Source organism: Palaemon carinicauda, chromosome 3 (genome assembly GCF_036898095.1).
Source record: "Palaemon carinicauda isolate YSFRI2023 chromosome 3, ASM3689809v2, whole genome shotgun sequence".
NCBI classification, from domain to species: Eukaryota; Metazoa; Arthropoda; class Malacostraca; order Decapoda; family Palaemonidae; genus Palaemon; species Palaemon carinicauda.
The window spans coordinates 84,335,602-84,363,508 of record NC_090727.1 but is presented as its reverse complement, the minus strand read 5'-3'; the positions used below and the strand labels follow the sequence as shown (position 1 = coordinate 84,363,508).

General features: G+C 43.2%; 1 long non-coding RNA gene across 2 annotated transcripts in view; it reads left to right on the top strand.

Moving 5' to 3' along the window:
• LOC137638359 (uncharacterized) overlaps positions 1–27,907 on the top strand; it is a 319,347-nt gene that overhangs the window by 208,922 nt on the left and 82,518 nt on the right. Inside the window, exon 2 of one of the 2 annotated variants that reach the window (XR_011044108.1) lies at positions 20,970–21,082. The exons of the other annotated variant lie outside the window; for it this stretch is intronic. This is a non-coding gene — a long non-coding RNA (uncharacterized lncRNA). The remainder of the gene's footprint in view (positions 1–20,969; positions 21,083–27,907) is intronic. 2 annotated transcript variants of the gene reach the window in all.

Genomic DNA, 27,907 nt, shown 5'->3' with positions numbered 1-27,907 from the left:
ACCCAAGACATTCACCACTGTCGTAACCTAACTAAAAACGTAAACAAACAATCTTATTTGTACCAACAGTCTTTCTCACCACCAACGATCGATACACTAACTACTTTCGCTCACTGACACAAAATCTCTCTCTCTCTCTCTCTCTCTCTCTCTCTCTCTCTCTCTCTCTCTCTCTCTCTCTCAGGATTTGGCAAAAACAAAAATTAAAATAAAGCAAAAATAAATCCTCCACAGTGGGGCTTTCTCTCAAAAGAGTTCTTAGGATATATTTCCTCATTGGAATGTTGTCGCCATAAGCATGGAATAGACAACACACTTGATAGATTCTTTCAATTTTCTCCTCCACTTCTGGCTCACCTTTGTCTCTTCACATAATGCCAGCCGTAAAGAAAGAGCTCTGGACTTTTTTGCCTCTTTATGAACAAAGAAGTCCTAGAAGAACTATCGATAAGAGTTGCACATACGAGTTCCGTCTCTACCTTGAGAGACGATGAGACAACACATAGAGCACCTGAGCGCTCCTTCATCACATCGCACTGCTGGTTGGGGTGGAAGGATTTTGCCCCTCTTTTCTCCTATTTTGGACTAAGAAATCCTAAAAACCAGTTGACTGGAGATACTTTGTGACTCGTACTTTTTTCTCCCCATGAGAAAGAGAGAGTTACCTCTTAGCAAATGCATTCACCTGTTTGTGTGCATGCGCTGCTCCTAGGAGTTTTCCTTTTCACTCGCCTAACGTCTGTCCATGCGCACCCTTCAACTGTTTACGCACACCTATCATCTGTTCACTCGCTATCCCACTCAAACCCATATGTTCTCTCTTGTGCGCTCGACTTCATATGTTTGCACTACATTCTCTCTGATCATTAGAACCAAGCTGCCATTGCAATAATCATCTTTATGGCCAATCAATGCCTTCATCAATGCCTGATATTATCATCTGTATTTTTATACACTCATTCCCCTGTTTTGGTATGATGATTATGTGCCCTGGATGTAAGCATTCCTATTGTACGGTAATTTCTATTTGATTTAAACTTGAAGCTACTGATAAGTTGAGTCATTGAGAAAGGGGCTGAACTGTAGTATTGTACTTAATGTATATTAAGGGAAAACTTCACACTTGGAGGTACCACAAGAGACCAAGAAATGGTGGCATTCCTGCTGTTTCTGACTACAAATGCTTTTCTTTAAGAAAATGAACTTTTAGCTATGGAAAATAGTTCCTTTCCTTAATCATTTCCTCTAAAGTAACTGAGACCATTACAGTATATTGTAGGGCATAACCTTGGAATTACACCTCCAAATAATAAGAGATAAAAATAGACACATTGTCTTTGGTTGGTCTGTCATAGTCCCCTTCAGTAAAGGTAAAGATGTCGGGTTTCAGTTCCAATTTCATCAGAATGGTTGCTCACCAGAATGTCAGCCGGGAAAGCCCAACCCCTCACTGTGGTGCCCAAACACAGCATTGGCCTCCTCGATAAACAACTTGAACTCACGGTTCCAGTTTGGTGTCGATCTGCTGCCATGCGAGTACTAGTCGTACTCGTTACCACTGTACAGTACTAGCCAGGAGGCTAGGTAGTTAACCTAAATTAGGTTAGGTGGGCTGTTTTCCAGTGTTTGTTTTACATGTGAAATGTCGATTTTCAGGTATGAAAATATGTTTGGAATTGCAACTGGTGGCCAGGTTTTAATGGTAAGGGAAGATGGGAAGTTGAAAAACTATCTTGTTGGGGAAAACATTGTGCCAAAAGTTACATATAAGAAAGTGATTCCGCAAGAAGATCGTCTAGATTTTATGATAACATGAGTGCTCTTACTTAACTACAAAGCCTCGTTCTTTAACAGGAGTACTGCATGTTTTTAGTGTACAGTATTTGAAACTTGGCTGTTAGATTTATGACTGTTGGGTGGATAAGAAGTCCCTTTCACTGCCAGCACACTGAGTAGCTACAGTATTTTGTTTTCATCCACTGGAGAGTACAGATGTACTGGCACTGTCACTTGCTGTTGACTTTACTGTATTTTTCTTTTAGATAATGGGTAACAGTTCTTTGTCTGCAAGGGATACTAAGGAAGAAGAAAGATTTTGCAGTTTTTCTAATGACTGTAGCTGACTGACAGTTTGTGTAACTTAGCGATATACACTTTCTTGTTTTTGTTTGACAGCATTCCCGTTTCTGTTTACTGTATTCCTTTGCAAGTGTTCCCTGGTGTTGATGATGTCATCATGACTGGGGATTTGGCTTTCCTTGAACATTATTGCATGCTGTCAGAGGAAGAAGTGTTTGCCGCTGCTGAGTTTTTCTGCTAGTCAGCATCTTCCCGTTTATAGACAGGCACTACAGACTTATCTCCTGGTGGGTCTGTATCTTAATAAAGTTCTTAGAATATATTTCCTACTTGGAATGTTGTTGCTATCAGCCTGGAATAGGCACATTAGAAAGAGGTTTTCAATTTTCTTCTCCACTTCTGCCTCACCTTTGTCTCTTCACACACTGCTAGTCGTAAAGAAAAGGCTCCGGTCTTTTTTGCCCCTTTATGAACAAAGAAGTCCTAGAAGAACTATCAATCAATAAGAGTTGCACATACGAGTCCCGTCTCTATCTTGAGAGACGATGAGACAACACATAGAGCACCAGAGTGCTCCTTCGTCTCATCGCACTACCGGTCAAGGAGGAAGGTTTTTACCCCTCTTTTCTCATTTTTTGGACAAAGAAGTCCTAAAAACCAATAGACAGGAGATATTTTTATGTGACTCATACCTTTTTTCTCCCTATGAGAGTGTTACCTCTTGGCAAATGCCCTCACCTGTTTGTGTGCATGTGCTCCTCGGAGTTTTTCTTTTTGCTCGCCCAACATCTGTCCATGTACACGCTCTCCCACTCTGACCCATAAGTCCTCTCGTGCGCTTGACTTCATATGCTTGCACTACAGCATCATTCCATCAAATGTTTGTGTGTGCTCTCACCTCATTCTGAAAGCACACTTTTGCCATCTAGTAAGACTAGAAATTTGACAGTTCTACCTTCGCCAGCATATTTTGCAAGGCAGCAGAATATATACAGTACTGTACTGTACTTGGAATGGTCCTTCCACAGAAATACATATCGATATGTGATACAGGTGCTCACATCAGGTCCTTGTGCTCTTTTCTCACAAGAATAGGTCACACACTGCTCGTAGGAGTAAGGGCCTTGCCTTTCTCTCCCCCTCCAGGATGATCCTCTTTTGCCTTCAGGAGAGAGAGGGAAAACGCTAAGTACATGAGGACAGTATGTACCAAGACAAGTGGTACATACCAATTTTCAATATTAAACTTACCCGATAATCATGTAGCTGTCAACTCCGTTGCCCGACAGAATTCTATGGAGGGATACGCCAGCTATCACAATACTAGAAGGGGGTGTACTTACCAGCGCCACCTGTGGCCAGGTACTCAAGTACTTCTTGTTGACACCTCCTCAATTATTCCTCTGTCGTGCTTCCGGCAAGACGTTCTGGGATACGCTTATGGTCTTCGAGTTTATTCACGGCTAATTGGTGAAGTATTCTCTCAGATTAACGGCTGTCGCTTTACTGGAAACCTTCTTATATTAGCTAGATAGCTTTTATATAGTCCTGATTAACGGTTAACGATTTTTTGCTTGTTTTTGGAAACCCCTTTGGCTAACTCTTTGGATTCAAGATGTCTGACATTTCGCAAGCCCCCTCCCATAGACGATGTAGGTCTTGCAATAGGCGTATTCCGAAGGCCTCGGTAGATCCTCACACCGCTTGTTCTGACTGTAGGGACAGGCCCTGTCAGTTAGAAAATCGATGTGAGGAATGCGCCGGACTTTCGGAATTGGAATTTGTCCGTCTTTTGAAATATTCAACTAAGTTAGAGAGAGGTAGAGTTAGGAGGAGTTCTTCTCACTCTTCACTGTTTTCCTCACCTCATGATCCCCTACCTTTTCCTACCCCTGTAGTGGCTACCCCCGAACCTACTGTTTGCCCTCCGCCTGATATGTCTGTTGTTTTGCGTGCTATTCAGGCTTTAGGCGATAAAGTAGAGTCAGTGGTAAGTGACCATAAGTCTCTGATGGCCGAAGTTAAAGAACTTAAGGTCAAGAGTGCAGTGGGTGGAGTTAGTGCCAGTGCTGTGACGAGTGCTAGTGTCAGTGCAGTGCCAAGTGCTAGTGTTAGTGCCAGTGTGGTGCGTGAGGATTTTTCTGTGCGAGCCAGTCGTCCTCCCAGTCCGGGACCTCTTGCAAGCTCCCAAGCCCAGGGGAGAAGCAATGTCGAAGGGCATAAGGGTTCGGCAGGCCTTGTTAGGCGCACAGAATTATCCTCGGTGGTTGCGGGCGTGTCTTCCAAAGACCGTCACTCCCACCTGCAGACGATTGAGCCCGTCTTTATCTCGTCCGCTGATCAACTGTCAGGGAAGAAACGTTGGTCTCAGGTCTCGAGACCGCTTAAACGTAGAGTCCAGTCCGCGAGTGCTCAGCCAGGTTGCAGTCATTGGCTCAGCTCTGACTCGCCTCAGTCATCTGTCGACTGTACTCCGCCCAAGAGGAGTAAGGTTCTGCCACAACAGAGCTCGACTGTTAAGGCTTTACCTCAGTCTACTGTCGTTTCTGCCGATCCCAAGTGGACTCTTCTTCAGTCCATGCAAGCACAGCTTTCGGACTTGATGCGTGAGTGTCGGGCTGAGAGTGTTGCACCTCCGCCTCCGCCTACACTCCCTCCGCCTGTTCTCGCTCCGCCTGCGCTCGCCCCGCCTGCGCTCGCTCCGCCTGGTCGCAGCACCATCTGCCAGGCGTACGATGTTGAGCCACATTCTGAGTTCGCTGTTCCCAGTGGTGTTCAGCCTCAGCCTTCTTTAAGGCAACCTTTACTTTGGGATCAGGAGGATTATTCCACTCTTCCTCCGCCTCCCCTTGCTGCTCCACCAGTGGTGCAACTCTCGGTTGAGGTACAACAACCTCTCCCGTCCATGAGTCAGTCTCCTCAGCTCTCGCTGCAGCGAGCTCAACCCTCCTCAAGGCAAGCTCCTCTACACCCTGGACTTGCGCCTCAGGAGCCTCAGCTTGTGAGAACTTTACCTTGTTCTGCGCAGCCTCAACCTCATCATGCTCCGCTCATACCACAGGAACAGGAACTTGCTACTCCGCCTCCGTCCACCGCTCAGCAAGCGCAATCCTTGGGTTCAACCTCTCATGCTAGGAGTCAGCCTCCTCCACCCATGCGCCTTCCTTCTGCTTCGTCTGTTGTTCAGCCTTTGCAGTCTGAGCCTCAGGTTTTCCCTCAACAGTTACTTGAAGAGGAAACCACTGTTATTGTTCCTACTCGTTCTGACTCTGCGGTTCAGCATTCTTGTCCGATCTCTTCGCTACACTCTGGTGATGAGGTGTCGGATGATGAGGAGGCACACCTGGATCCCTCATCAGACGTGGACGAATCCAAGCTTTCTCCACAGTCTATTGATTTTCGTAAGGTCTTGGCTCTACTCAGGGAGATTTACCCAGACCACTTTGTCTCTGCTATTCCCCGCTCTCCACCATCTGAGTTTTCGCTGGGCGTTCAACAAGCTAAGTCCACCTATACTAAGCTAGTCCTAGCCAGATCCTCTAAGAGGGCTTTAAGGATCTTAGGGGAGTGGCTGCAGTCTAAACAACACCTTGGCAAGACTTCCTTCATGTTCCCTCCAACGAAGCTCACTTCGAAAGCGAGTGTTTGGTATGCCACAGGAGAAGCACCAGGCTTGGGAGTACCTGCCTCTGCCCAGGCTGACTTCTCAAGTCTGGTGGACTCGCCTCGGAGGACTGCAATGAGGCGCTCTAAGGTTTGTTGGACCTTCTCAGACCTGGATCACTTACTGAAGGGAATGTTTAGAGCATTTGAAATGTTCAACTTTTTAGACTGGTGCCTGGGGGCCCTCAGCAAGAAGACCTCTCCTGCGGACAAAGATTCTGCCATGCTATTAATGTCCTGCATGGATAAGGCCATTAGGGATGGATCGGGTGAGCTTGCGTCGATGTTTGTATCAGGGGTTTTGAAGAAAAGGGAACAACTGTGTACCTTCCTTTCCGCCAGCATTACACCTTGCCAACGGTCACAACTTCTTTTTGCTCCGCTCTCGAAGTTTCTCTTCCCCGAAGAGCTGGTTAAGGACTTGTCTGCTGCCCTGATACAAAAGGATACACACGATCTTGTAGCCTCATCGGCTCGTAAGTCTAAGGTTGCTACCTCAATCCCCAAGACTTATCGCTCCCCAGTGGCTGATACCCCTGCTACGAGGTTCATACCGCCCTTTCGTGGTAGAGCCCCCAGCCGAGGAAGCTCCCGTCCAGACTCTCACAGGAGCAAGTCTAGAAAAGGATCCAGGACATCTAAAGGAAAAAACTGACTCTCCGCTTCTCCAGACAGCAGTAGGAGCCAGACTCAAGATCTTCTGGCGAGCCTGGGAGAAGAGAGGTGCAGACGCCCAGTCTGTCAGTTGGCTGAGGAACGGTTACAGGATTCCATTCTGCCTCAAACCACCTCTGACCACAACGCCCATCAACCTCTCTCCCAACTACAAAGAAGAGGACAAGAGGCTAGCATTGCACCAGGAGGTGTCGCTACTTGTGCAGAAGAAGGCAGTGGTTATAGTCCGGGACCATCAATCCCCGGGCTTCTACAACCGTCTCTTTCTTGTGGCCAAGAAGACAGGAGGCTGGAGACCGGTGCTGGACGTCAGCGCTCTCAACGAGTATGTCACCAAGCAGACGTTCACGATGGAGACGACGAAGTCGGTCTTAGCAGCGGTCAGACAGGAGGACTGGATGGTCTCGTTGGACTTGAAAGATGCATACTTTCACGTTCCTATTCATCCAGACTCCCAACCTTTCCTGAGATTCGTTTTTGGAAAGGTTGTCTACCAGTTCCAAGCCCTGTGTTTTGGCCTAAGCACAGCTCCTATGGTCTTTACTCATCTGATGAGGAATGTAGCAAAATTCCTACACTTGTCGAACATCAGAGCCTCCCTCTACTTAGACGACTGGCTGTTGAGAGCCTCCACGAGTCGTCGTTGTCTGGAGAATCTCAATTGGACTTTAGACTTAATCAGAGACCTAGGTCTATTAGTCAACATAGAGAAATCTCAACTCATTCCCTCCCAATCCATTGTGTACCTGGGAATGGAGATTCGGAGTCAGGATTTTCGGGCTTTTCCATCGGCCCCCAGGATAAGCCAAGCCCTAGAGTGCATCATGAGCATGCTGAAGAGGAGCAGTTGCTCAGTGAGACAGTGGATGAGTCTCACAGGGACCCTCTCATCACTGGCCCTGTTTGTCGAGCTAGGGAGACTCCACCTCCGCCCTCTTCAATTCCATCTTGCAGCTCACTGGGACAAGGGCTCGACTCTCGAAGCAGTCTCTATCCCTATCAACCAAGAGATGAAGACCACTCTCCTGTGGTGGAAGCACAACCTCCTTCTCAGGGAGGGTCTATCGTTGGCCATTCAGACCCCCAATCTTCATCTCTTCTCAGATGCATCGGACTCGGGCTGGGGTGCAACCTTGGACGGACGGGAATGCTCGGGAACGTGGAACGAGGAACAAGCATTACTCCACATCAACTGCAAGGAGCTGCTAGCAGTTCATCTAGCCCTGTTGAACTTCAAGTCCCTCCTGCTAGGCAAAGTGGTGGAGGTGAACTCAGACAATACCACAGCCTTGGCTTACATCTCCAAGCAAGGAGGGACCCATTCGAGGAGCCTATACGAGATCGCAAGGGACCTCCTCATTTGGTCAAGAGGTCTAAACCTCACTCTGGTCACGAGGTTCATTCAGGGCGATATGAACGTCTCTGCAGATCGCCTAAGCAGAAGGAATCAGGTCATTCCCACGGAATGGACCCTCCACAAGAGTGTGTGCAGCAGACTTTGGACCTTGTGGGGTCAGCCTACCATAGATCTGTTTGCCACCTCCATAACCAAGAGACTTCCGCTGTACTGTTCCCCTGTTCCAGACCCTGCAGCAGTTCATGTGGATGCTTTCCTACTGAACTGGTCCCATCTCGACCTGTACGCATTCCCACCGTTCAAGATAATAAACAAAGTTCTGCAGAAATTCGTCTCGCACGAAGGGACACGGCTGACGCTGGTTGCTCCCCTTTGGCCTGCAAGAGAATGGTTCACAGAGGTACTTCAATGGCTAGTCGACTTCCCCAGGACTCTACCTCTAAGAGTGGACCTTCTACGTCAACCTCACGTAGACAGGTTGCACCCAAACCTCCACGCTCTTCGGCTGACTGCCTTCAGACTGTCGAAAGATTCGCTAGAGCTCGAGGCTTTTCGAAGGAGGCAGCCAGTGCGATTGCCAGAGCAAGAAGGGTTTCCACTCGTAGAGTCTACCAGTCTAAGTGGGAGGTCTTCCGAAGCTGGTGTAGAGCCAATTCAATATCCTCTACCAATACCTCTGTGACCCAAATAGCTGACTTCCTTCTACATCTTAGGAATGAGAGATCACTTTCAGCACCTACGATTAAAGGATATAGGAGTATGTTGGCTTCAGTTCTCCGCCACAGAGGTTTGGACCTGTCTTCCAACAAGGACCTTCAAGACATTCTTAAGTCTTTTGAGACGTCTAAAGAACGTCGTCTTTCCACTCCAGGCTGGAATCTAGACGTAGTCTTAAGGTTCCTTATGTCATCTAGGTTCGAACCTCTCCAGTCAGCTTCCTTCAAGGACCTTACCCTCAAGACTCTTTTTCTCGTCTGCCTTGCAACAGCTAAGAGAGTCAGTGAGGTTCATGCCTTCAGCAAGAACATTGGTTTTTCAATATTAAACTTACCCGATAATCATGTAGCTGTCAACTCCGTTGCCCGACAGAATTCTATGGAGGGATACGCCAGCTATCACAATACTAGAAGGGGGTGTATTTACCAGCGCCACCTGTGGCCAGGTACTCAAGTACTTCTTGTTGACACCTCCTCAATTATTCCTCTGTCGTGCTTCCGGCAAGACGTTCTGGGATACGCTTATGTTCTTGGAGTATTTTCACGACTTTGGTGAAGTATTTCTCTTTGATTTCGGCTGTCGCTTTACTGGAAACTTCTATATTAGCTTAGTTAGCTTTTGGAATTAATTTGATTAATTATGGTGACGAGAGAGTATGAACTCTCGTTCACCTTTCAATGGCCGACCCTTCCCTTAGACGGAAGTGTTGGTGTCTAAGAGAGTATAGACTCTCTTTCTTAATTTTGCTTAACAAAAGTTATAGATTTATTTTATATCTCTCCGCCTCTTATAGGCCTCTTCGATTAACTTCCTTTTTTTATAAACTCATTAAAATTAATTTTTATATTTGTTTATATTCGACCTTCCTAATAGTAGGCGGTCTTTTACCGAAGTTAATAAACTTTGAGCCCGTCATTTCGGTTTTACCTGTTAACATATTATGCTATTTCCGCCACAGAGTTTGAAAGATTTTCTTTGACAGTCTCGTACTGTTTTCAAAGTTGAACTAACGTTTTGTTTTGTCTCTGCAGTTTTTGACGTTCAGAACGTTCAACTTGCACTCTATCGTTACGATAGAGAAAGAATGTTCACGGTTTCACGTTGCAGTAAGAGTAACCGTGTCTAGCGTTTTGTTCATTCTTTCTTAACTTAATGGTTTTGATCCTAATAAAGGAACTTTTCAGTTTTTTCCTTTAACAATAATATGTTTTAACGATATATATGATTGGGCTCTTCTCTCAGGTTCTAAGTCAAGAGAGAGAGAGAGAGAGAGAGAGATAGAGACGGAGGGAGAAAGAGGATAAACGTTTCATTCAAGCCTGCCAGGCGTACGAGTAACGTCATTATCGATTTTTGCTCTTCTCCCTAGTCTCTTTAGGGGAAGAAACTAAACGTTTCTAGAGTGATCTAGTGTTTAGTCTCTTTCCAACCACTGAATTATCTTTCATTAGATTTTTCTGTTACATTGTAATTCTGTTTTCGCAATTACTAACTTTGAGAAAGGATAGAATTGCGTATTTCAGGTACAAACCACTTAAAGTTTCGAGTTCAGTGAAATAAGTGCAAACAGAAATCAAAGTGATAAGTGATTAGTGCGTGAGGGTACTTTTGTGCGCGCCAGTCGTCCTCCCAGTCCGGGACCTCTTGCAAGCTCCCAAGCCCAGGGGAGAAGCAATGTCGAAGGGCATAAGGGTTCAGCAGGCCTTGATCGGCGCACAGAAGTATTCTCGGTGGTTGTGGGCGTGTCTTACCGAGACCGTCACTCCCACCCGCAGACGATTGAGCCCTTATTTTGCTCGTCTGCAGAAGAGATTAGGGGAGATAATAAAGGCAGAGTAACGCTGGTCTCAGGTCTCAAGACTTCTTAAACGTTAAGTCCAGACCTATGCCAGACGTACGAAGTTAAAGTTCACAACCCGAGTGCATCCATACAGTCACAACTTTCGGTCTTGATGCGTGAGTGTCGGGCTGAGAGTGTTGCACCTCCTCCTCCGCCTACACTCCCTCCACCTGTTCTCGCTCCGCCTGTGCTAGCCCAGCCTGCACCTGCTCCGCCTGTGCTCGCCCAACCTGCACCTGCTCCGCCTGTGCTCGCCCAGCCTGCACCTGCTCCGCCTGTGCTCGCCCAGCCTGCACCTGCTCCGCCTGGTCGCAGCACCATCTGCCAGGCGTACGATGTTGTGAACTCTACTACAGTCCATGCAAGCACAGCTTTCGGACTTGATGAGTGAGTGTCGGGCTGAGAGTGTTGCTCCTCCGCCTCCGCCTACACTCCCTCCTCCTACACTCGCTCCGCCTGATCACAGTACCATCTGCCAGGCGTACGATGTTGTGGACTCTACTACAGTCCATGCAAGCACAGCTTTCGGACTTGATGAGTGAGTGTCGGGCTGAGAGTGTTGCTCCTCCGCCTCCGCCTACACTCCCTCCTCCTACACTCGCTCCGCCTGATCACAGTACCATCTGCCAGGCGTATGATGTTGTGGACTCTACTACAGTCCATGCAAGCACAGCTTTCGGACTTGATGCGTGAGTGTCGGGCTGAGAGTGTTGCTCCTCCGCCTCCGCCTACACTCCCTCCACCTACACTCGCTCCGCCTGATCGCAGTACCACCTGCCAGCAGTTCCACCTGCCAGGCGTACGATGTTGAGACACGTGCTGAGTTTGCTGTTCCCTGTGGTGTTCAGCCTCCGCCTTTCTTAAGGCAACCTTTACATTGGGATCAGGAGGATTATACCTCTCTTCCTCCGCCTCCACTTGCTGCTCCACCAGTGATGCAACACTCGGTTGAGGTACAACAACCTCTCCCGTCCATGAGTCAGTTTCCTCAGCTCTTGCTGCAGCGAGCTCAACCCTCCATAAGGCAAGCACCACAACACCTTAGCCTTGCGCCTCAGGAGCCTCAGCTTGCGAGACATTTACCTTGTTCTGCGCAGCCTCTTCCTCATCGCGCTCCGCTCACACCACAGGAACTGGAACTTGCTACTCCGCTTCCGCCAAGCGCAACCCTTGGGTTCAACCACTCATGCTAGGAGTCAGCCTCCTCCACCCATGCGCCTTCCTTCTGCTTGTCTTTTATTCAGCCTTGGCAGACTGAGCCTCAGGTGTTCCCTCATCGGAGTCTTGAAGAGGAAACCACACTATTGTTGTTCCAGCTCGTTCTGACTCTGCTGTTCAGCATACCATGGTTTAAACCCCATGCAAGCATGCATAAAGCACTCTAGCACTGGTCATGGAATTTCTGAGAAATGTTAAACGCCATGCACACGCTCTGCTTTCCTTTCAGCAGGCTCTGCTTACAGCAGGCTCTGCTTACTACATGCTCTGCATTCAGCATGCTCTGCATTCAGCATGCTCTGCATACAACATGCTCTGCATACAGCATGCTCTGCTTTCAGCATGCTCTGCATTCAACATGCTCTACATACAGCATGCTCTGCATACAGCATACTCTGCATACATCATGCTCTGCATACCTTACCGCATGCTTCTCAACACATCTTGGGTTGTTGCCAACTCACTAGACTGTCAAGCAGTTTCATAACGTTGCCTTCTAGTCTGCTGCTTTGCACCAGTGAACTCTCACTCAGAGAACTTAGCTTTTCTAGGATAAGGTCCCTGTAGATGAGAAAGTTCTTTTCTCCCTCCTTCTGATATTCCCTTGAGGACTCTGTCATTTGGAGGGAGCCTTTAGCTGCATAACCTCTTATGGACTTTTATTTAAGCATAACATGCTTACAGGGGAGGTAATGGTTACACTTCAGCCGCTAATCCCGTCTGTTACCACACCTGCTCCCATAGACCTTGAGCTGTGTTGCATGACATGCAGTCCAAGCTTAGTCCTTGTTAGAGGATTTTTTGTTTACGGAGTCAATGTGTCACGGGGAAGACGTTCAACAACCAACAGAAGGGACTTGTTGTGACGCAGTGCGGCAACCTCAGCAACCCGTTAAGGAGTTGTCTGTACGACCCAGACAGTCTAGACAGATTCGGGTTGTCACTGTACTTCCTCGCTTGCCCATGATTGACAGTTTACAGACTGTGCAGCAGTATCATGATCTTGTGTCCGGCTCCGTCAGACGACTGGCTTTTAAGAGCTCCCTCAAGTCGTCGCTGTCTGGAGATTTTCAAATGGACCTGGATCTGACCAAGGAACTGGGCCTCCTGGTCAATTTTGAGGAGTCTCAGCTCGTTCCATCCCAGACCATTGTCTCCTTGGGTATGGATCTTCAGAGTCGAGCTTTTCGGACTTGTCCGTCGGCCCCAAGGATCTTCCAAGCCCTAGAATGCATCCAGAGCATGCTGAGAAGGAACCGATGCTTAGTCAGGCAGTGGATGAGTCTAACAGGGACACTTTCATCGCTGGCCCTGTTCATCGAGTTAGGGAGACTCCACCTCCGCCCCCTTCAGTATCATCTAGCTGCTCACTGGATAAGGACATGACGCTAGAGACGGGCTCAGTTCCTGTTTCCGAAGAGATGAGGTCTACTCTAACGTGGTGGAAGAACAGCATTCTTCTCATGGAAGGTCTACCTTTGGCTGTTCAGACCTCCGACCACCGTCTCTTCTCGGACGCATCGGACACGGGCTGGGGTGCGACACTGGACGGACAGGAATGCTCGGGAACATGGAATCAGGAGCAAAGGACACTTCACATCTATTGCAAGGAGTTGTTGGCAGTTCATTTGGCCTTGATAAACTTCAAGTCCCTCCAGCTTAACAAGGTGGTGGAGGTGAACTCCGACTACACCTCAGCCTTGGCTTACATCTCCAAGCAGGGAGGGACTCATTCGAGGAAGTTGTTCGAGATCGCAAGGGACCTCCTCATTTGGTCAAAAGATCGAAAGCTCACGCTGGTAACGAGGCTCATTCAGGGCGATATGAATGTCATGGCAGATCGCCTCAGCCGGAAGGGTCAGGTCTTCCCCACAGAGTGGACCCTTCACAAGAATGTTTGCAGCAGACTTTGGGCCCTGTGGGGTCAGCCAACCATAGATCTATTTGCTACCTCGATGACCAAGAGGCTCCTCTTGTATTGTTCTCCGATTCCAGACCCAGCAGCAGTTCGCGTGGATGCCTTTCTGCTGGATTGGTCCCATCTCAACCTGTATGCATTCCCGCCGTTCAAGATTGTCAACAGGGTACTTCAGAAGTTCGCCTCTCACAAAGGGACACGGCTGACGTTGGTTGCTCCCCTCTGGCCCGCGAGAGAATGGTTCACTGAGGTACTGCAATAGCTGGTCGACGTTCCCAGGACTCTTCCTCCTAGAGTGGACCTTCTGCGTCAACCTCACGTAAAGAAGGTACACCCAACCTCCACGCTCTTCGTCTGACTGCCTTCAGACTATCGAAAGACTCTCAAGAGCTAGAGGCTTTTCGAAGGAGGCAGCCAGAGCGATTGCCAGAGCAAGGACGACATCCACTCTCAGAGTCTATCAGTCTTAATGGGAAGTCTTCCGAAGCTGGTGCAAGGCCAATGCAGTTTTCCTCAACCAGTACCAATGTAACCCAGATTGCTGACTTCCTGTTACATCTAAGGAACGTAAGATCCCTATCAGCTCCTACGATCAAGGGTTACAGAAGTTTGTTGGCAGCGGTTTTCCGCCACAGAGGCTTGGATCTTTCCTCCAACAAAGATCTACAGGACCTCCTTAGGTCTTTTGAGACCTCAAAGGAACGTCGGTTGTCCACTCCAGGCTGGAATCTAGACGTGGTCCTAAGGTTCCTAATGTCATCAGGATTTGAACCGCTCCAATCAGCCTCTTTTAAGGACCTCACATTAAAAACTCTTTTCCTCGTGTGCTTAGCAACAGGTAAAAGAGTAAGTAAGATCCACGCCTTCAGCAGGAACATAGGTTTCACATCTGAAACGGCTACATGTTCCTTGCAGCTCGGTTTTTTGGCTAAAAACGAGCTTCCTTCCCGTCCTTGGCCTAAGTCGTTCGAGATCCCAAGCCTGTCCAACATGGTGGGGAACGAACTGGAGAGAGTACTTTGCCCAGTTAGAGCTCTTAAGTACTATCTAAGAAGGTCAAAACCATTACGAGGACAATCAGAAGCCTTATGGTGTGCTATCAAGAAACCTTCTCTACCAATGTCTAAGAACTCAGTTTCTTACTACATCAGGCTTCTGATTAGAGAAGCAAATTCTCATCTGAAGGAAGAAGACCTTGCTTTGCTGAAGGTAAGGACACATGAAGTGAGAGCTGTGGCTACTTCAGTGGCCTTCAAACAGAACCGTTCTCTGCAGAGTGTTATGGATGCAACCTATTGGAGAAACAAGTCAGTGTTCGCATCATTCTATCTCAAAGATGTCCAGTCTCTTTACGAGTACTGCTACACCCTGGGTCCATTCGTAGCAACGAATGCAGTAGTAGGCGAGGGCTCAGCCACTACATTCCCATAATCCCATAACTTTTTAACCTTTCTCTTGAATACTTTTTATGGGTTGTACGGTCGGCTAAGAAGCCTTCCACATCCTTGTTGATTTGGCGGGTGGTCAATTCTTTCTTGAGAAGCGCCAAGGTTAAAGGTTGTGATGAGGTCCTTTAGTATGGGTTGCAGCCCTGTATACTTTAGCACCTTTGAGTTGATTCAGCCTCCCAAGAGGAACGCTGCGCTCAGTAAGGAAGACGATCTTATTAAAGGCAGAGTAACGGTTCAAGTCGTCTTCCTTACCAGGTACTTATTATTTCATTGTTATTGTGGATAACTGATTATATGAAATATGGGATACTTAGCTATCCTTTAATCTTGTACACTGGTTTTCACCCACCCCCCTGGGTGTGAATCAGCTACATGATTATCGGGTAAGTTTAATATTGAAAAATGTTATTTTTATTAATAAAATAAATTTTTGAATATACTTACCCGATAATCATGATTTAATCGACCCTCCCTTCCTCCCCATAGAGAACCAGTGGACCGAGGAATAATTGAGGAGGTGTCAACAAGAAGTACTTGAGTACCTGGCCACAGGTGGCGCTGGTAAATACACCCCCTTCTAGTATTGTGATAGCTGGCGTATCCCTCCATAGAATTCTGTCGGGCAACGGAGTTGACAGCTACATGATTATCGGGTAAGTATATTCAAAAATTTATTTTATTAATAAAAATAACATTTCACGACCGAATCTGCAACATGTTCTTTTCAGCTTGGATTCCTAGCAAAGAACGAGCTTCCTTCACGTCCTTGGCCTAGATCGTTTGAAATACCTAGCCTCTCCAACATGGTAGGTAACGAACTAGAGAGAGTTCTTTGCCCTGTCAGAGCTCTCAAATATTATCTTAAGAGGTCTAAACCTATTCGAGGACAGTCAGAAGCCTTATGGTGTGCCATCAAGAAACCTTCGAGACCCATGTCCAAGAATGGGCTTTCGTATTATATAAGGCTTTTGATCAGAGAAGCACATTCTCACTTAAAGGAGGAAGAACTTGCATTGCTGAAGGTAAGGACCCACGAAGTAAGAGCCGTAGCTACTTCGATGGCCTTTAATAAAAACCGTTCTCTGCAGAGCATAATGGATGCAACCTATTGGAGGAGCAAGTCAGTGTTTGCATCATTTTATCTGAAAGATGTCCAGTCTCTTTACGAGAACTGCTACACCCTGGGACCATTCGTAGCAGCGAGTGCAGTAGTAGGTGAGGGCTCAGCCACTACATTCCCTTAATCCCATAACCTTTTTTAACCTTTCTCTTGAATACTTTTATTGTTGTTTTTATGGTTGTTACGGTAGGCTAAGAAGCCTTCCGCATCCTTTTGATTTGGCGGGTGGTCTATTCATTCTTGAGAAGCGCCTGGGTTAAAGGTTTGGTAGAGGTCCTTTAGTAGGGGTTGCAACCCCATGTACTTTGGCACCTTTGGGTTGATTCAGCCTCCAAGAGGAACGCTGCGCTCAGTAAGGAAGACGAACTTTAAAAAAGAGGCAGAGTAACGGTTCTATTCGACTTCCTTACCAGGTACTTATTATTTCATTGTTATTTGAGATAACTGTTATATGAAATATGGGATACTTAGCTATCCTTTAATCTTGTACACTGATTTTCACCCACCTCCCTGGGTGTGAATCAGCTACATGATTATCGGGTAAGTTTAATATTGAAAAATGTTATTTTTATTAGTAAAATAAATTTTTGAATATACTTACCCGATAATCATGATTTAATCGACCCTCCCTTCCTCCCCAGAGAGAACCAGTGGACCGAGGAATAATTGAGGAGGTGTCAACAAGAAGTACTTGAGTACCTGGCCACAGGTGGCGCTGGTAAGTACACCCCCTTCTAGTATTGTGATAGCTGGCGTATCCCTCCATAGAATTCTGTCGGGCAACGGAGTTGACAGCTACATGATTATCGGGTAAGTATATTCAAAAATTTATTTTACTAATAAAAATAACATGATTGTACACAAAGCTTGGTTTATGGTACAATGGCTCTCTTGCCCATTTTTAGCACTGTCATGTATGAGTTCAAGCTCCCGTTCTCTCGATTAAGAGAAAAGGACTTTAACCAGCATGATTAGGTTGAACACTTATGTTTTCAGAGGTTACTTATGAGGAATGCTTACTTCCTCAAGAATATGTTTTCATACTAGGTTCAGATGTTCACCTTGTTTGGTCAACACTACACAATCAGACACTTCTCATATGTTATTTAGTGACTTTTGGGTTGCAGAACTTCTTGTATCTACTTTCATCCTGCTCTTCCATAGCACGATACGCTGGAAGAGGAACCTCGGAATGTTCTCATTGCTTGTACAGTACTTTACAGGCTACAAGATCTTATCTTCTTTAGCGATGAGGTTTCCTTGTGCACCATCCCTTTCATCTTTTGTCTTTATGGGAACGTTCAGATTCTGTTCGCCCCGTGGCACTTGTTCGCCCTGATCAGTGTTTCCCTTGGGAAATTTTGATTGGTTACTCTGATGGGAAGTCTTCCAATTGGTTACTGTGATTTGGAACATGATTGGTTACCATTTTAAAAAATATTCTGATCAGTTACTGGGATCGGAAATTTTCTGATCCTTTACCGGAATGGGGACCCTTCCACATTTATTACAGCCATCGGGAACCTTACGATCATTCACTGTTATTGTTAAAGAACCATTCGATTGCTTACCATGATTCAGTACCTTACATTTGTTTATGATGACCGGGAACCTTACAGTTGTTTACAGTGATCGGGAACCTTAAATTTTACTGTTATCAGGAACCTTGCGGTTGTTTACCGGTATCAGGAATCCTGTGATCATTTACAGCGATCTTTAACCTTACGATCATTTTCCACAATCGCTTTACGCCCTTTTACCACGATCACCTTACGACCTTTTACTGTACTACACATGGGCCCCTTACCTACTGCAATCGGGAATCTTGCATTTGGGAACGACATGATCTAGAACAATGATTGGAACTTACTCAGGCCTCAAGCATCATTACCTTTGAATCGCCAGGAATTAGGTCACCTGTTCTGTTACTCCTTTCCGGCTCTCCCACTGCTGAAGAGGAGGAAGAAGGAATCACCGAAGCACAGGATGACCAATATGGCATTCACTCTCAAGACTTCTACTGATTCCTCTGCATGGTTTCATGGAAGGAGCTGTGCTGTACCAATACCCAACCCTTGGAAAGTATTTTGGTTTGGGGTACAGGAGCTCATGCTCATGCTACCAGTATTCGGTCTTCTCCTACAAGGCTTAATACAAGAACTGCAAGGTTGGGATGTTGGCAGCCTCTCTTCCCTCTGCTGTTTTAGGACATTCCCTTGGCATTTCTCTCTCACCATTGTCCAAATTCTCCCTACGCGCCGATACTTGTTCTCTACCTAGATTTTCCTATGCTCAGACACCAGTCCATGACTTTTTTTTCCTCAGTCGCCAAGTTCTTCCATCTCTTTCAGACTTAAAATATTGGAACAGGTTACTTTTCAAATGTGATCTCAGCATTCAAACAACCACTGATATGCCAGATTGTGTACACACTCAGTTGTTGGGAAGGACTTTTTCTAATCAAGTTTTTTTTTTGTGTATCTTTTGTAGGAAGAAGGCGCCAGAGACAATTGCCTTTAGGGGAGCTTATTATGGCAATTCAGACTTCTTTGAAGTACAGTAATGGAATTTTATACACTATAGCAATCGATAGAATCATGATTCTTAGGCTTTCTGCTTATACCCTCCCCAATTGATCGAATCAGTGGAGTCGGGACAGACCCTGATGGAGATTCAAGTACGACAACACGACGTCTCGTCACCCAAGTCTGCTTTTCCATGGCCAGCCCCAAGGTAAATTGAGGTTCAATCGTTGGGAAGTCACAGTCATTTGCTGCACTATGATCTAAAGCTTGTCATGCCCAAAGACAAGTAAAAACATGGACTTAATCCAGTAAAGTGCCAAAAACAAAGCTTGGGGGAGAGATTTTGGTTGTCTCCTGGTTGGTGGACAGGGGAGTCTAGAGAGCATACATCTCTTATGGAGTGCTTCATCAAGCACGCGTTCTTCTGTTAATGCGCACTCGTATAATAGCACTCGCTCATATTCTTGGCCTCTTGTTAGGACACTATCATCTTAGTTTTTAGTGGATAGCCCTACGTGTGCATATATATGCTTGGATTCTGCGACTGCATGCAGTCCGCACACACTTGGAATGCACACTCTTGGTCCGCATGATTGACGTGCATGCGTATGATGACAATGGCGAGGAGCCAGATGACGTATGCAAATTTTCTAGTCAGACTAGTCCGCATCTGCCCTCGGCCGACTGACTAACTCATCCCTGGATTCCTCTCTTCCTTGGGTGCGCATGCTATCGATCTCATGCAGTAATTATTAATCATGAGGGCTCTGTGCCTAGTATATTATTTCTTTTATGAGGAAAAAGAAGTCACCCTAAACTGTCAGTCGGTCACAGTTGTGCCTCCGATCGATCTCTCCTTGCTTACTTGAGAAGGGTACCAAGATCGTTCCCAACACGGAGCTTTATCGGTACATAGTTTTCGCTAGTCCTAGGAGGACGTCATTGCCTAGCGATCTGTTAGATGGGGTTCAAGTCATGCTGAAGCTCTATAGTTTCTTGTAGTGTCTATCACCTCACCATCCTTGTGAACTAAGGATGGGATATTGGGTTTGGCTATAGGTTTACCTGCTGAGTCATAAGCAGCCATTGTCTGGGCATCCCTGGTCCTAGCTTGATAGAGAGGGGCCATGTGGGCTGGTCAAATGTATAAATGGTTTGGATCTCGGGTATTGTCCTGCTAGGCCTAAGGCATTGTCACTGTCCCTTGCATCAGCCGTTCATGAGTGACCTTTAAACTTGCTTCTTCATTCTTATCCTTCTTCCGAGAGTCTCTGATGTCTTACAGATAGATGATATCCTAATAGTACGAGATATGCTCGTTTTCTAGTCCTTGTTGACCAGTCCTATTGTGGCAGTCAAAGGCCAGACTGTGCTAAAAACATTGTTTGGTTAGAACTTACAGTAGATGGGTGACTACCTTTAGACTTGGGAGGGAGACCTATAAGCTCCCCCCCCCCCACTCTTTAGCTCACAAGGATGGCAAGGTTCCAGACACTACTAGGAACTATCGAGATTGAGTGGGTCTCGAACTCCTGTCCAGGAGATCGCCAGGATAGGCTGCCAAAACTGTTGTCATTCTCTCTCTCTCTCTCTCTCTCTCTCTCTCTCTTTTGGGATTTCATAACTCGCATCAGTATCCCTGAGATATGTCAACTATGGGACATTGGAAATATACTCGGCATTCCTTCTTATTTTCTATTTTTATTTTTTATTGTTATTTTTGTTTTTGCCTTTTATGTAATTCAGGATATTTTACCCCTCGTATGGTGAACTGTTTGCAACAGGTCCTTGAGAAAAGTGGAATTTATTTGTAATATTTGCAAGGCTGCGTTCTAAAGTCGAAGGACCAATATTATGTTCAACGAGGCATCTTGTCTTCCTCTCTCAAGGGAGTGGGAATGTGTTACAAGATCCCTAGATCTTTATGTGTATTTATAGTGTTATGACACAGTCACACACATAGATGTACACACTCTCTCACACATACACACACACACACTCACACACACACACACACACACACACATATATATATATATATTATATATATATAAGTATACTGTATATATAGATAAATAAATATATATATTTACAAATATATACACATATATTTAAATATATATGTGTGTGTATTTATATATTCTACCTGTGTTTGTTTATATATATATATATATATATATATATATATATTCAGGCAAAATTCTATTGATTACATCCACAAATATATGAAAATTTATTTTCCCTATCTTAATTTTGTGACCGAAATCTTGCCGAAACAGATGACAGAAATTAATTATCACTTTGTTTTTATTTAGATAATTATCCAAATATTCATTAAACATTAATCTCAGAATTAGATTCCGTCAATTCAGTCTTTGCTTAACTAAATTGTCTTTCCATTTTCAGGTTATAAAAGATGAATAATGGACAAGCGTCGCAAGAGTTTTGGTCATTAACATATGAAGAAGAACTTGATGTGACGGAGGAAAATTCGTTCAATGTCTGGGCTGCTTTATAAGGTACGCTATATAGAATTAGTTGTCTAAAAATACGCAGTTTTTTATCTTGTGTCATATATATATGTATATATATACAGTATATATATATATATATATATACATATATATATATATATATATACTGTATATATATATTGTATATATATATATATATATATATGTATATATATAAATTTTTTTACTGTATACACACATATATATATATAATATATATATATATATATATATATATATAAATATATAAATATATATATATATATATATGTGTGTGTGTGTACACAGTATATATATATATATATATATGCATTTATTTAAAGATTTAAAGGTGGCCCATGAATAGCAGAGGCAATGGATGAACTATTGAAGAAATTTATACTGATAATATTAAAAAAATAAGGAATCAAATGTGCCATTGAGAACATGTTTACTTGCTAAACATAAAATGTATTGTTTTATTGATAAACACAATCTCAGGATATTTAGCAGTTTCTTAGAGAACACCTTCTATTCTTTTCTTATTGACATTATTATTTACTTGGTACCATCTACACCTATTGAGGCAAAGGGCCTCGGTTAGATTTTTTTTTTTTTTTTTTTTTTGTATCATCATCCTCATGCCAGCAACCTTCAATCTACTCTCATCATTCAGAAAAAACACTGTAACTATGTTTACTGTCAAATTGTTTTTGAAATAATGCTCATCCTTTAATTTCTCGTCTTGAATAAATATTCTTTTCCTGTCCTGTAGTCTTTCATTAAGTGGATTCTGTGCCTGTTAGATATTAGGGACTTTTGGCACATGTTTTAATAATAGGATTTGAGTTTCCGTTCAGTTTTTTATTTTTATTTTAGATACATCATTTGTTATAGGTAAACATGATTATCATATTTAGTTGTGTACTGTATGTATTCATGCATTTGTTGTTGTTGTTGTTATTATTATTATCCGCACTTGTTATAGGTAAACACGATAATCATATCTACTAGTGTACAGTATGTATTCATATATTTGTTGTTGTTGTTGATATTATTATTATTATTTATTATTATTATTATTATTATTATTATTATTATGTATTATTTATTACTTTTTGTTTATTATCTATTAGTTATCATTTATTTATTATTATTATTATTGTTATTATTATTATTATTATTATTATTATTATTATTATTATATATTTGTTATTTATTATTTATTATTTATTTATTTATTTATTATTTATTATTATTACTGTTTGGAAGATTGAAAGACGTGCACGTGTTTAGGGGTATGGCTAACGGTATGTCTGATCATTTTTTGGTGGAAGGAAAATTAGTTGTAGCAAAAGAGTGGGGGAATAGAGTAGGTGGATGTAAAAGGGAGGTAGTGAGGATTGAAGAGCTAATAAAACCGGGGGTAAAAAGTAAATATCAGGAAAGGTTGAAAATGGCATATGATGAGGTGAGAGTAAGAGAAACTGGTAATTTAGAGGAGGAATGGAAGTTAGTAAAAGAAAATTTTGTTGGGATTGCAAGTGATGTATGTGGCAAGAAGGTTGTTGGAGGCAGCATGAGGAAGGGCAGTGAATGGTGGAATGAAGGAGTGAAGGTGAAAGTGGAAGAGAAAAAGAGGGCTTTTGAAGAATGGCTGCAGAGTAATAGTATAGAGAAGTATGAAAAATATAGAGAGAAAAAGGTGGAAGTAAAGCGCAAGGTACGTGAGGCAAAGAGGGCAGCTGACCTGAGGTGGGGTCAGGGATTGGGTCAGTCATATGAAGAGAATAAGAAGAAGTTTTGGAAAGAAGTGAAGAGAGTAAGGAAGGCTGGCGCAAGAATTGAAGAGACAGTGAAAGATGGAAATGGAAGGTTGTTAAAAGGAGAGGAGGCAAGGAAAAGGTGGGCGGAATATTTTGAAAGTTTGCTGAATGTTGAGGATAATAGGGAGGCAGATATAATTGCTGTTCCAGGTGTTGAGGTGCCAGTGATGGGAGGTGAGAATGAGAGAGAGATAACAATAGAGGAAGTGAGGAGAGCACTAGATGAAACGAGAGTAGGAAAAGCATCTGGTATGGACGGTGTGAAAGCTGAGATGTTGAAGGAAGGGGGTGTGACTGTACTTGAATGGTTGGTGAGATTGTTTAATATGTGTTTTGTGTTGTCAATGGTACCAGTAGATTGGGTTTGTGCATGTATTGTACCACTATATAAGGGTAAGGGAGATGTGCATGAGTGTTGTAATTCAAGAGGTATTAGTTTGTTGAGTGTAGTTGGAAAAGTGTATGGTAGAGTACTGATTAATAGGATTAAGGATAAAACAGAGAATGCAATCTTGGAAGTACAGGGTGGTTTTAGAAGAGGTAGGGGTTGTATGAATCAGATTTTTACAGTTAGGCAGATATGCGAGAAATATTTAGCAAAAGGTAAGGAGGTGTATGTTGCGTTTATGGATCTGGAGAAAGCATATGATAGAGTTGATAGGGAAGCAATGTGGGATGTGATGAGGTTATATGGAGTTGGTGGAAGGTTGTTGCAAGCAGTGAAAAGTTTATACAAAGGTAGTAAAGCATGTGTTAGAATAGGAAATGAAGTGAGTGATTGGTTTCCGGTGAGAGTGGGGCTGAGACAGGGATGTGTGATGTCGCCGTGGTTGTTTAACTTGTATGTTGATGGAGTGGTGAGAGAGGTGAATGCTCGAGTGCTTGGACGAGGATTAAAACTGGTAGGCGAGAATGACCATGAATGGGAGGTAAATCAGTTGTTGTTTGCGGATGATACTGTACTGGTAGCAGACACAGAAGAGAAGCTTGACCGACTAGTGACAGAATTTGGAAGGGTGTGTGAGAGAAGGAAGTTGAGAGTTAATGTGGGTAAGAGTAAGGTTATGAGATGTACGAGAAGGGAAGGTGGTGCAAGGTTGAATGTCATGTTGAATGGAGAGTTACTTGAGGAGGTGGATCAGTTTAAGTACTTGGGGTCTATTGTTGCAGCAAATGGTGGAGTGGAAGCAGATGTACGTCAGAGAGTGAATGAAGGTTGCAAAGTGTTGGGGGCAGTTAAGGGAGTAGTAAAAAATAGAGGGTTGGGCATGAATGTAAAGAGAGTTCTATATGAGAAAGTGATTGTACCAACTGTGATGTATGGATCGGAGTCGTGGGGAATGAAAGTGATGGAGAGACAGAAATTGAATGTGTTTGAGATGAAGTGTCTGAGGAGTATGGCTGGTGTATCTCGAGTAGATAGGGTTAGGAACGAAGTGGTGAGGGAGAGAACGGGTGTAAGAAATGAGTTAGCGGCTAGAGTGGATATGAATGTGTTGAGGTGGTTTGGCCATGTCGAGAGAATGGAAAATGGTTGTCTGCTAAAGAAGGTGATGAATGCAAGAGTTGATGGGAGAAGTACAAGAGGAAGGCCAAGGTTTGGGTGGATGGATGGTGTGAAGAAAGCTCTGGGTGATAGGAGGATAGATGTGAGAGAGGCAAGAGAGCGTGCTAGAAATAGGAATGAATGGCGAGCGATTGTGACGCAGTTCCAGTAGGCCCTGCTGCTTCCTCCGGGGCCTTAGATGACCGCGGAGGTAGCAGCAGTAGGGGAGTCAGCATTATGAAGCTTCATCTGTGGTGGAAATGTGGGAGGTTGGGCTGTGGCACCCTAGCAGTACCAGCTGAACTCGGTTGGGTCCCTGATTAGGCTGAAGGAACATAGAGAGTAGAGGTCCCCCTTTTTGTTTTGTTTCATTGTTGGTGTCGGCTACCCCCCAAAATTGGGGGAAGTGCCTTGGTATATAGATAGATAGATAGACTATTACTATTATTATTGTTATTATTATTATTATAACCATCATCATCATCATCATCATCATCGTGAAGCACCCTGAAGACAGAGGACGTGTCTTTAATAAGTGAAACTAGCCACTTTGAAATCATGACTTTCAATGACAGAATTGTCTTGGTCGAAATGAACAGTCTTAAAGGACCATTTTTTCTGCCAGCTATTCATACCCTCACAGCCTCCCCTCTTCTTCAGCGTGAGATTTGAATGAAATCATAAGAAGAGTTTTATTTTGGGGATTATTTTGATTCTCTAATTGCAGGTTTAATGAGAAATCTTCTTGTTAATGTACTGTAGTTACCTTTTTTCCCTCTACAAGTCGGGCTTTAAGTGAACACTCATGTGTGGTGTAGTAGAAAATGTTAATTGTATTATATTGAAGACCACGGTTAATACTTATCTCCGCCAACGAAGTTGGAAGAAGGTTATAATGAGTTTGTGAGTGTTTGTTTACGAACAGCTTCCTGACCACAATTTTAATCGTATAGTAATGAAACTTGTACGGATTAACTGTTCTGTAAAAAGCTGGAAAGTATTAAATTTTGGAAGGTCAAGGTCAAATGTCAAGGTGACGGTCAAGCTAAGTGTCCAATTCACGTATTCAGCCACAAGATTGGACATCGCAGTCACAGAGACTTCAAACTAGATTCATATTTGAGTGTATGAAATCCACGCCAATTAATACATGTCAAGGTCAAAGATCAAGGTCGAGAAATAAGCTGCCGCGGCGGAGGTCTACGCTCTACTAAGTGTCCCTCTAGTTCTGATAGTAATGCAAGTTGTTTATACTTCTGCAGATGAAACGAGATTGTATTGCCTTCTGTTTTTTGTTTTCCTGTGGTATTCTCTTATTATGGAATCACTTGTACGTACATTTGTGATTGTTTGAGGCTATGGGAATATATATACTTATATGTATGTATATATTCACACACACACACACACACACATATATATATATATATATATATATGTACATATATATATATATATATATATGTGTATGTATATATATATGTTTATATATATGTTTATATTATATATATATATATATATATGCATATATATTTATATATTTACATATTTATACATATATGTATATATATATGTATATATATTTACATATTTATACATATATGTATATATATACACATATGTATATATATGTATATATACATTTATATACGTATGTGTATGTATATATATACACATATGTCTATATATATGTATATATACATATTTGTATATATATATATATATATATATAGAGAGAGAGAGAGAGAGAGAGAGAGAGAGAGAGAGATCCCAAGTAGAAAGCTGCCTAGAGGAACTTCCATCAGGACGACATGGCTATCTCACCCAAAATAGATAAATTATTATTATTATTATTATTATTATTATTATTATTATTATTATTATTATTATTATTATTATTATTATTATTATTATTATTATTACCCATTCTATTTCCCCCTACATTTCAGAACATAAACGAATCAGAGCCTCTTAAGTAATACGAAGATATATTTAATTCAAGCATAAAACTGGTATTTTAGTGTCACTACTAAATAGAACAACAACCGGACAATCGAGCAATGTGATCGTATAGATTTCAATGATGCTTTTGTGAACCCGTTAATTAAATCATAAATGATTATATCCATTTCAGTAAACCATCAATTATGTGATTAGTAATGAATATTATTTAATGGTATTAGTTATTTTACAATGCACTCTATTGAACTCAATTTGTAATTGTGTATCAATTCATAAAATCTTGTGTCATTTATGAATACAGATTTATATTGAAAATTGATAAGTAGGCTAATTGGCACTGGTGTTTATTACTGTAGAACAAATATTTACTTTCAGTGATATTTTGTAGGCAGTAGGGTGGCCAGGGCACCAACTACCCGTTGAGGTACTACCTCTAAAGAGTTATTGGGTCCTTTGAATGGCTAGACAATACTACAATGGATGCTTCTCTTTGGTTACGGCTCATTTTCCGTTTGCCTAGGCATACACCGAATAATCTGACCTATTCTCTGACCTATTCTTTACTTATTCTCCTCTGCCCTCATACGCCTGACAACACTGAGATTACCAGACAGTTCTTCCTCGCTCAAGGGGTTAGCTATTGCAATGTAATTGTTCAGTGTCTACTTTCCACTTGGTAAGGATACAAGACACTCTTCAGCTATAGTAAGGCACTCTTTTAGGAGAAGGACACTCCAAAATCAAACCATTGTTCGCTAATCTTGGGTAGTGCCATAGCCTATGTACCATGGTCTTCCACTGTCTTATGTTAGATATCTCTTGCTTGAGGGTTCACTCAGGCGCACTACTGTATCTGTTTCCGTATTTCCTTTCCTCATTGGGATATTTTCCCTGTTGGGGCCCTTGGGCTTATAGCATTCTGCTTTTCCAGCTAGGGTTTTTGAAAGTGTAGTAATGATAATAATGTACATGCAAGAATATTTACCTCCATTATACTTAAGTTAATTTACCAAATAACAGAGGTATAGCTGTACCAAGACCATGGCAAGAGGGATGTGGAAATTTGTTCACAGTTAAATATTCAATTGGCTGGAATACGAGAAACTATTATAACTGTATAATATCCGACTGACTGATGCTGAAGCCTTTTCCTACAATGCTAATTTTAGTTATTCAATTTTACGTTGTCCAAGTTTAGAATTAGCATAGTGAATCCATTTTTATTTTGGCCCTGTTTTTTTTTTTTTTTTTTTTTTTTTTTTTACCTTCCGCCAACGAAGTTGGAAGGAGGTTGTGTTTTACCCCCGGTTTGTGTGTATGTGTTTGTGTTTGTGAACAGCTTCCTGTCCACAGTTTTGATTGTAGAGTAATGAAACTTGCAGGGATTAACTGTTATGTAAAGGGATGTGAATGATTAAATTTTAGAAGGTCTAGGTCAAAGGTCAAGGTCAGGGTCAATCAAAATGTCTAATTCACGTAATCAGCCATAGGTTTGGACATCCTTGTCACAGACTTCAA